Here is a 10,593-nt window from a genome sequence, read left to right on the forward strand (position 1 = left end):
CCCCTAGACGCACACACACACACACACACGCACACACACACACGCACGCAGGCACGTGCACATACACACATACACACACACACACGCGCACACACGCGCACATACACACACACACACACGTGTGCACACAATTCAGGCCGGGATTCAATGCGAAGCGCGTTGTAGAGTCCTGTCGACAATGCACCTTTTAAAGTCAATGTTCCCGCGCAGATGTCGGCTCATTCGGAATTGACCTTCAAATCAAGCACCCTGCAACCCGCCTCAGGTTGAATTCTGGCCGCAGGTCCCTTTGAGAAGTAAATTACAAACTGCTTTTCAATTTACCCTAACCCTGCTGTATATTACATTACGTGTCAAACTCATTCCACGGAGGGCAGAGTGTCTGCAGGTTTTCACTCCTCCCTTGTAGTTGATTGATGAATTAAGGTCACTAATTAGTAAAGATACTCCCCTAACCTGGTTGTCTAGGTCTTAATTGAAAGGAAAAACCAAAAACCCGCAGACACTAGGCCCTCCATGGAATGAGTTTGACACCTCTGCCTTACACCTTCCACCAGACTGCAGAGACCATCAGTTAAGTGCATCAGCTAAAAAAAACGTGTGAATTTCCATATGACCAAAAAAAAAATTTTAAACATAAGAACATAGGAACCATGGAGGAACAATAACCATATTAATACAATGATCAATCGTTTGCTTGATTTCCTCATTATGAACAGCCCCATGGTAGACCCACAGCTGAACAACGATGGCACCATCGCAATGGAAGTCTCTCAATGTATTTATTAGTTCAATCAACAATTGAACTGGATCAAAACAATCATGTAAACAAATGCATGTAAAAATCCTGTGTCAATTGATGCTCCACATTCACAGTTTATCCTTCATCAAACATCACATAAAGATCTGATAAATATCTTTATTGACTTTTAAATTCGGAAAGAAAACGTAATTATTTAAATCAGGGTACGCTATGAATTGTTTTGTTGAAATCAGGGTACGTTATTTATGTACAGGCTTAGAGCAGTCATCTTACTACTGGGAGTTGACGACCAAAAAGTTTCTGCATATAGGAGATAAGCCACTTCTGTCTCTCAATGGTGGTTAACAGCTTACTCTTCTCCCTGAACACTGCATCATCTGCCACCACGATGTTCCTCTTCTCCTCATGCAGAGCCCAGTCACCCAGCCAGCCATTGGCCATGTCCTCATCCATCTGCGACTGGCCCACCATTGGGAGCCACTGCTCCCCCAGGAGCTCTGCCTTGCTCTTGGCCGCACCAAGGTCTTGGGCTGACATCATCTGAATGCTCCAATCACGGAGCGAGATGGAGGGCCAGAGAACCTCCCACTCCTCCCTCTTGTTGGAGTCTCCTGAATCGCCTGGAGGGGTGCCTCTGGAAGCAGACAGAAGAACAGGAATGATAGAACTCACTTCCAATATAGGAACAATGGATCTCACGAGGAACCATTTCTATATATAGAACTCTTCCATATAAGAACAATGGATCTCACTAGGAACGATAGAACCATTTCTATTGATAGAACTCACTACAATTACAGGAACAATAGTGCTCACTACCATAGAAAGATTGATCTCACTACCATGGTGTCTTAGTCTCAAATTACAACAGTAAAAGGGTAGATAAAGATCAAATCAAATCAAAATCAGATCAAATTTTATTGGCCACATGCGCCGAATACAACAGGTGCAGACATTACAGTGAAATGCTTACTTACAGCCCTTAACCAACAGTGCATTTATTTTTAATAAAAAAGTAAAATAAAACAACAACAAAAAAAGTGTTGAGAAAAAAAGAGCAGAAGTAAAATAAAATAACAGTAGGGAGGCTATATATACAGGGGGGTACCGGTGCAGAGTCAATGTGCGGGGGCACCGGCTAGTTGAGGTAATTGAAGTAATATGTACATGTGGGTAGAGTTAAAGTGACTATGCATAAATAATTAACAGAGACGCAGCAGCGTAAAAAGATGGGGTGGGGGGGCAGTGCAAATAGTCCGGGTAGCCATGATTAGCTGTTCAGGAGTCAAGATGAAGATGAAGGGAGCTCACACTTTTGGGGAAAAGGGGGAGAAACAGGATGGACTATCTGGGTGAATTTCTAAATTGTTTACTTGTTCCTCATGACCTCTTTCGACCGACTCACCTCGCCTCCTTTTCAAAATGTCAGAAGAAACAAGTTCTGTCCTCAATCCGTGGAGAAGATGAAAGATAGGGGACGGGAAGAATGAGGATTCACTCTCTGTCTTACTTCTGTCTTACAGGGAGGAAGGACAGGTAATTGGGACACTGAGTGAGTCTTACCTGTGTATGGGTCGGAGGCATGGCTGAGGGTAGCTGGAGGTCACCAGAGTCATGGCCATTATGGTCAGCAGCAGGAGGGTGAGGCGTGAGGCAGCGGGAGGAGCCAAACCAGCCATCCTTAAATCCACTCGACTGGCCCACCAACCAACACCAGCCAGCCAATCGGAAGAAAACATATTAGTGTTTTATTCTCTTGTGATACAGTACATTCGTATTCACTCACTCTTTCAATCTCGGATAACCCAGAACTAAAGTCTTGAATAATTGGTCAGATGCTTGATTAAGTTCTGGGTCCATACGTGTTAAAAGAAGAGATAAAATGAGGATTGGAACCAGAACGAAGAGCTCCACCCTCTCTCTTTGCAAGTTACGGGCCGAATGTCCCATCCTCTTCCGAAATTCGAAAGATGCTAACACCTGCGAAATCATGATTTGTCCAAATAGCCAGTGACGGAAAAACCCACTAGAACTAACGTTGCTCGTCATCTCATGCATCCTGTTGTGTCATGCCAGATCAACGGTACCATTTGTGCTTACGCAGTCTGTTCACGAGAGATGACTCACTCTTTTAATACTACTTTCACATTTACACTCAGTGAAATAATGAAGGTCACACACTTTAAACTCCTACTTTACTAGATAAACTCAGTACCTTCTCATATACCAATTGTCTAGCATATAATGCAAACACGCTATCAGTACACTAGATATTCTCACTGAATTATACATCAATGGGTTACTGCGTTAACACTCACATCACACACTCCAGAAATCAACATGCACTGTGATACATTATATACATTTGAATTGTAACCTAGTAATGTGCTGTATTACGAAATAAGTGCTAAATTGCTGTCAATATTATTTATACTAGGCGTACTCTATTTCTTCAATTTTTTGGTGACTTTTCTTCTGCCTAAAAACATAAGCAATCTCAAAGACACCAGTGTCACGTTCGTCGGTAAGAGAGGAGGACCAAGGCGCAGCGTTGAATGCGAACATATTTATTATAGGTGATACACGATCAAAACGATAACGTGACAGTCAACGGTCTAACACAAACCAACTAGAACAAGATCCCACAACTATTGTGGGAAAACAGCCTGTTTAAATGTGGTTCCCAATCAGAGACAACCAGCCACAGCTGACACTCGTTGCCTCTGATTGAGAACCACACTGGCAACATAGAAAAGAAACAACTAGACCTACAACACAGAAATCTACACACCCTGGCTCAACATAACAGTACCCCCCCCCAGGGCGTGACAGTACCCCCCTCCAACCGCGCCAACCAAATACCACAGGGGAGGGACCGGGTGGGCACTCCGCCTAGGCGGTGGATCCGGCTCCGGGCCTGATCCCCGCTCCCTCTCCAACCCCCCAAAGTACCCCTGGTCCGGTCTGGCCCCGCTGGCCGGAGCTGGACTGCACATTGGTGGAGCGGATTGCTCTAGCTCCGGCGTGAAGCATCTGACCGGTGCCGGACTGACGACGCACACCACTGGCTTGGTGTGGGGAACAGGCACGGGCCGTGCCGGGCTGACGACGCACACCACTGGCATGGTGTGGGGAACAGGCACGGTCCGTGCCGGGCTGACGACGCACACCACTGGCTTGGTGTGGGGAGCGGGAGCGGGCCGTGCCGGGCTGACGACGCACACCACTGGCTTGGTGTGGGGGGCAGGAGCGGGCCGAACCGGGCTGGCGATGCGCACCACTGGCTTGGTGTGGGGAACAGGCACGGGCCGTGCCGGGCTGACGACGCACACCACTGGCTTGGTGTGGGGAACAGGCACAGGCCGTGCCGGGCTGGAGACTCGCACCATTGGCCTGGTGCGGGGAGCAGGAACAGGCCGGACCGTACTGGGGACACACACCACTGGCCCTACGCAGGGATCTGGAACGGGCCGGACCGGACTGGTAACACACCCCAGTACCCTTCGCCGTGCCTCTACACCTTCCATCCCCTCTTCGACCAGTGGCCCCCGTAACCTGGCGGCCTCCTCTGCCAACCCGCTGGGCCGCTCTGTCGCGGTCTCCTGCTGGCCCGTCGTCCACGGCGTTAGCCCCCCCCCCCCTAAAAATGTTATGGGCTTCACTCCTAGCCGTGGACCAGGTCTCCATACTTCTCGCCAGCCTTTCGCCCTTCTGCTTCCACGTCAAGCCCCTCTCTTCCTCACCCGGCTTGACCCAGTCGAGGAGGCGCTGGATATCCGCTAGGGTTTTCCCTGGCGATGGCTCCTGGACCCGCTGCTTGGTCCCGTTCTGGTGGGATCTTCTGTCACGTTCGTCGGTAAGAGAGGAGGACCAAGGCGCAGCGTTGAATGCGAACATATTTATTATAGGTGATACACGATCAAAACGATAACGTGACAGTCAACGGTCTAACACAAACCAACTAGAACAAGATCCCACAACTATTGTGGGAAAACAGCCTGTTTAAATGTGGTTCCCAATCAGAGACAACCAGCCACAGCTGACACTCGTTGCCTCTGATTGAGAACCACACTGGCAAAATAGAAAAGAAACAACTAGACCTACAACACAGAAATCTACACACCCTGGCTCAACATAACAGTGTCCCCAGAGCCAGGGCGTGACAACCAGAGAGCAGTGTAAATTCATCATATTAAATATAATACAATAAATAAACTATACACAAAAAAGCGAGACAAAAGTAACATTCAATACACAACATTTAATTCAAGTATTACAAAGTAATTTCCAAAGTAATTTCATGAAGGTTTATCTTACCCTTGTCTCAAGTGCATTGTGGTCAGGAACCAAAGTCTTCAGCTTGTTTCTCCAGTGAGTCTCCTGCCTCTGGCTTCACCTCTTACCACAGGGTCTCTTACTGTATGTGTGTGGTGGAGAGGCTAAGTACTCTCAGGTGTGTGTGAATACGGACTGTCTGTACACAAGGGTATGTACAGCTCACAATAGAAGGAGTCAGAGTTTGCCTGCTCTTATAAACCCTTGGGGAAGGGATGCTTCTGATGGATGGTAGGGTAGAGTAGAGTATGGAAAGCAGATGGTATTAGATAAAAGGCCACATCTCGTTGTCTTTTTTAAAAAGCTACCTGAAACATCACTAACGACACCTTGGATGGATGTATTTGGTATGATTCTTAATTTATACAGGAGGACTCAAAGAGAGAGAGAGAGAGAGAGAGAGAGAGAGAGAGAGAGAGAGAGAGAGAGAGAGAGAGAGAGAGAGAGAGAGAGAGAGAGAGAGAGAGAGAGAGAGAGAGAGAGAGAGAGAGACACTAGCTTGGACGTTACAGAGCCTGATGTCTTGAGGGATGAAAGAAAACATTTTAGAACATAGATACATGTGCCCAGCCCCTGGGAAATCAAAACTGTGTTTTAATCTAGCAACCAACACCATTATGTTGAGTCCATGACCCTGGAAGTCCTCGCAACCTTTCCTGAACCCAGGGTGGAATATCAGCGCAACAAAAATAGGGACTAAGACCTGCTTGACTCAAAGGGAAAATTGAATATGTATTACGGAATACATTAGAATGCTGGTTGTTGTCATGAATGTCTGTGGAATGCGGTAGGCCAGAGTCAAGCGCAGGACACAGAATGAAATGAAAATCTACTTTACTGTATAGTAAAGAACCAAGCAAAACCTCCAACACAGGGAGGAGCAAACCCGCTCACAAACGTCACTCGAAACAAGTAACAAACACGCACAACACACAGTGGGGCGAACAGGTTAAATAGGGAAGGACATAATACCATAATGGGAAACAGGTGTGCAACACTAGACAACAACCAGATGAACATAGAAACATGAAACATAGATCGGCAGCAGCTAGTATTCCGGTGACGACGAAGGAAGGGCAGTCTTGGCAGAACCCGTGACAGTTGTTGCATTCATTCTGTTAGCTGCCTACGCACACCGTGGAACACAGGGACACAGGGAGAAGCGATGCATTGGTCTCATTAAAATTGAAGAGTCCCTTTACACACCTGTCAAATACGACAAATCACTCTCAATGAACACACACATAGGCACACACACACACACACACACACACACACACACACACACACACACACACACACACACACACACACACACACATCTAAACAAATCTGGTTCCACCAATAAGGTGAGTGTTAAACCAGAAAATACCCTCTAAAGTACCTGTGACAACTATTACATACTATTCCACTTCACTTTGTAAATGGTTTCTTTAGCTATCTATTGGCCAAACAAATAAATGCTGTATGCACAATGTACCAAGCTCGATCCATAATGTTTCAACATCTATACCCATCCCTGTGTTTCAACATCACTGAACACCTTACTCATAGAAGCAGAAAAGGTCTGATTGATGGCCCCAAAGATCTGGACGTTGTCATCTTTGTGAGACGATCCATAGGCATTTGCATACACCTGGTCTCGTTACCCAGGTGGAACATCATTAGGTAGTCATTTAAAAATAATGGCCGGCGTGGAAGTAGCTGTTTCTCAGAACAATAACCTTATACCTCCTTGCCTGCCACTTATTATGGACTGATAGAACAGAAGGAAGGAGAGGGGGAAAGACGAAGAGGGGAAGGAGGAGAGAGGGGGAAAGAAAGAGAGGGGGAGAAAGATAGAGATAGAAAGAGAGGGAGAATGTGTGAGAGAGAGAGGGTGTGTAAGAGAGAGAGAGAGGGTGTGTAAGAGAGAGCGAGGGTGTGTAAGAGAGAGAGAGGGTGTGTAAGAGAGAGAGAGGTGGTGTGTAAGAGAGAGAGGGTGTGTAAGAGAGAGAGAGGGTGTGTGAGAGAGAGAGGGTGTGTAAAAGAGAGAGGGGGTGTGTAAGAGAGAGAGGGTGTGTAAGAGAGAGAGAGGGTGTGTGAAAGAGAGAGGGTGTGTAAGAGAGAGAGATGGTGTGTAAGAGAGAGAGAGAGAGTGTAAGAGAGAGAGAGAGGGTGTGTAAGAGAGAGAGATGGTGTGTAAGAGAGAGAGGGTGTGTAAGAGAGAGAGAGGGTGTGTGAGAGAGAGGGTGTGTAAGAGAGAGAGAGGGTGTGTAAGAGAGAGAGAGGGTGTGTAAGAGAGAGAGATGGTGTGTAAGAGAGAGAGGGTGTGTAAGAGAGAGAGAGGGTGTGTGAGAGAGAGAGGGTGTGTAAGAGAGAGAGATGGTGTGTAAGAGAGAGAGATGGTGTGTAAGAGAGAGAGGGTGTGTAAGAGAGAGAGAGGGTGTGTGAGAGAGAGAGGGTGTGTAAGAGAGAGACAGGGTGTGTAAGAGAGAGAGGGTGTGTAAGAGAGAGAGAGGGTGTGTAAGAGAGAGAGGGGGTGTGTAAGAGAGAGAGAGGGTGTGTAAGAGAGAGAGAGATGGTGTGTAAGAGAGAGAGGGTGTGTAAGAGAGAGAGAGGGTGTGTGAGAGAGAGAGGGTGTGTAAGAGAGAGAGAGGGTGTGTGTAATAGAGAGAGAGAGTGTGTGTAAGAGAGAGAGAGGGGGTGTAAGAGAGAGAGAGGGTGTGTAAGAGAGATAGAGGGTGTGTGAGAGAGAGGGGGTGTGTGTAAGAGAAAGAGAGGGTGTGTAAGAGAGAGAGAGGGTGTGTGAGAGAGAGAGGGTGTGTAAGAGAGAGAGGGTGTGTAAGAGAGAGAGAGAGTGTGTGTAAGAGAGAGAGAGAGTGTGTGTAAGAGAGAGAGAGGGTGTGTAAGAGAGAGAGATGGTGTGTGAGAGAGAGAGGGTGTGTAAGAGAGAGAGGGTGTGTAAGAGAGAGAGAGGGTGTGTGAGAGAGAGAGGGTGTGTAAGAGAGAGAGAGGGTGTGTAAGAGAGAGAGGGGGTGTGTAAGAGAGAGAGAGGGTGTGTAAGAGAGAGAGGGTGTGTAAGAGAGAGAGAGGGTGTGTAAGAGAGAGAGGGGGTGTGTAAGAGAGAGAGAGGGTGTGTAAGAGAGAGAGATGGTGTGTAAGAGAGAGAGGGTGTGTAAGAGAGAGAGAGGGTGTGTGAGAGAGAGGGTGTGTAAGAGAGAGAGAGGGTGTGTGTAAGAGAGAGAGAGAGTGTGTGTAAGAGAGAGAGAGGGTGTGTAAGAGAGAGAGAGGGTGTGTGAGAGAGAGAGGGGGTGTGTAAGAGAGAGAGAGGGTGTGTGTAAGAGAAAGAGAGGGTGTGTAAGAGAGAGAGAGGGTGTGTGAGAGAGAGAGGGTGTGTAAGAGAGAGAGGGTGTGTAAGAGAGAGAGAGAGTGTGTGTAAGAGAGAGAGAGAGTGTGTGTAAGAGAGAGAGAGGGTGTGTAAGAGAGAGAGAGGGTGTGTGTAAGAGAGAGAGAGAGTGTGTGTAAGAGAGAGAGAGGGTGTGTAAGAGAGAGAGAGGGTGTGTGTGAGAGAGAGGGTGTGTAAGAGAGAGAGAGAGTGTGTGTGAGAGAGAGGGTGTGTAAGAGAGAGAGAGGGTGTGTGTAAGAGAGAGAGAGAGTGTGTGTAAGAGAGAGAGAGGGTGTGTAAGAGAGAGAGAGGGTGTGTGAGAGAGGGGGGGGTGTGTAAGAGAGAGAGAGGGTGTGTGTAAGAGAAAGAGAGGGTGTGTAAGAGAGAGAGAGGGTGTGTGAGAGAGAGAGGGTGTGTAAGAGAGAGAGGGTGTGTAAGAGAGAGAGAGAGTGTGTGTAAGAGAGAGAGAGAGTGTGTGTAAGAGAGAGAGAGGGTGTGTGTAAGAGAGAGAGAGTGTGTGTGTAAGAGAGAGAGAGGGTGTGTAAGAGAGAGAGAGGGTGTGTGTGAGAGAGAGGGTGTGTAAGAGAGAGAGAGAGTGTGTGTAAGAGAGAGAGAGAGTGTGTGTAAGAGAGAGAGAGGGTGTGTAAGAGAGAGAGAGGGTGTGTGTAAGAGAGAGAGAGAGTGTGTGTAAGAGAGAGAGGGTGTGTAAGAGAGAGAGAGGGTGTGTGTGAGAGAGAGGGTGTGTAAGAGAGAGAGGGTGTGTAAGAGAGAGAGAGAGTGTGTGTAAGAGAGAGAGAGTGTGTGTGTAAGAGAGAGAGAGGGTGTGTGAGAGAGAGAGGGTGTGTAAGAGAGAGAGAGGGTGTGTAACAGAGAGAGAGGGTGTGTAAGAGAGAGAGGGTGTGTAAGAGAGAGAGGGTGTGTAAGAGAGAGAGAGGGTGTGTAAGAGAGAGAGGGTGTGTAAGAGAGAGAGGGTGTGTAAGAGAGAGAGAGGGTGTGTAAGAGAGAGAGAGAGGGTGTGTAAGAGAGAGGGGTTGTGTAAGAGAGAGAGGGTGTGTAAGAGAGAGAGGGTGTGTAAGAGAGAGGGGTTGTGTAAGAGAGAGAGAGGGAGTGTAGGAGAGAGGGGTTGTGTAAGAGAGAGAGAGGGTGTGTAAGAGAGAGAGAGAGGGTGTGTGGAGAGAGAGAGGGTGTGTAAGAGAGAGAGGGTGTGTAAGAGAGAGAGAGGGTGTGTAAGAGAGAGAGGGTGTGTAAGAGAGAGAGAGGGTGTGTAAGAGAGAGAGAGGGTGTGTAAGAGAGAGAGAGGGTGTGTAAGAGAGAGAGATGGTGTGTAAGAGAGAGAGAGGGTGTGTAAGAGAGAGAGAGGGTGTGTAAGAGAGAGAGAGGGTGTGTAAGAGAGAGAGGGGGGGTGTGTAAGAGAGAGAGAGGGTGTGTAAGAGAGAGAGAGGGTGTGTAAGAGAGAGAGAGGGTGTGTAAGAGAGAGAGGATGATAGATGGGGGAAGCGAGGTGATGAGCGGTAAGTAGTCCGCGAGAAGGTACCTTACAAAGCGATGGGGTCACACTATTCTAAAACCTCCTTATAATGTCATTGTGTCGAGCAGAGTAGGGCTAACAGAGTGTCATTGTGTCGAGCAGAACAGGGCTAACAGAGTGTCATTGTGTCGAGCAGAACAGGGCTAACATAGTGGCATTGTGTCAAGCAGAACAGGGCTAACAGATTGGCATTGTGTCAAGCAGAACAGGGCTAACAGAGTGTCATTCTGTCGAGCAGAACAAGGCTAACATAGTGTCATTCTGTCGAGCAGAACAGGGCTACCAGACTGTCATTGTGTCGAGCAGAACGGGGCTAACAAAGTGTAATTGTGTCGAGCAGAACAGGGCTAACAGAATGTCATTGTGTCAAGCAAAACAGGGCTAACAGAGTGTCATTGTGTCAAGTAGAACAAGGGCAAACAGAGTGGCATTATGTCGAGCAGAACAGGGCTACCAGACTGTCATTGTGTCGAGCAGAACAGGGCTAACAGAGTGGAATTTTGTCGAGCAGAACAGGGCTAACAGAGTGTCATTGTGTCAAGCAGAACAGGGCTAACAGAGTGTCATTGTGTCAAGTAGAACAGGGCTAACAGAGTGTCA

General features: G+C 47.7%; 1 pseudogene across 1 annotated transcript; it reads right to left on the reverse strand.

Moving 5' to 3' along the window:
* Positions 1-1,035: 1,035 nt before the first annotated feature.
* Positions 1,036-2,442, reverse strand: LOC311102309 (tuberoinfundibular peptide of 39 residues-like; annotated as a pseudogene). Its single transcript has 2 exons — positions 2,327-2,442; positions 1,036-1,397 (listed from the first exon to the last, which is right to left on the reverse strand). The product of its transcript is annotated as a tuberoinfundibular peptide of 39 residues-like (transcript).
* Positions 2,443-10,593: the final 8,151 nt, after the last annotated feature.

The sequence above is a fragment of the Coregonus lavaretus genome, assembly GCF_964263955.1.
Source record: "Coregonus lavaretus genome assembly, chromosome: 27".
In the NCBI taxonomy this organism is placed as follows: domain Eukaryota; kingdom Metazoa; phylum Chordata; class Actinopteri; order Salmoniformes; family Salmonidae; genus Coregonus; species Coregonus lavaretus.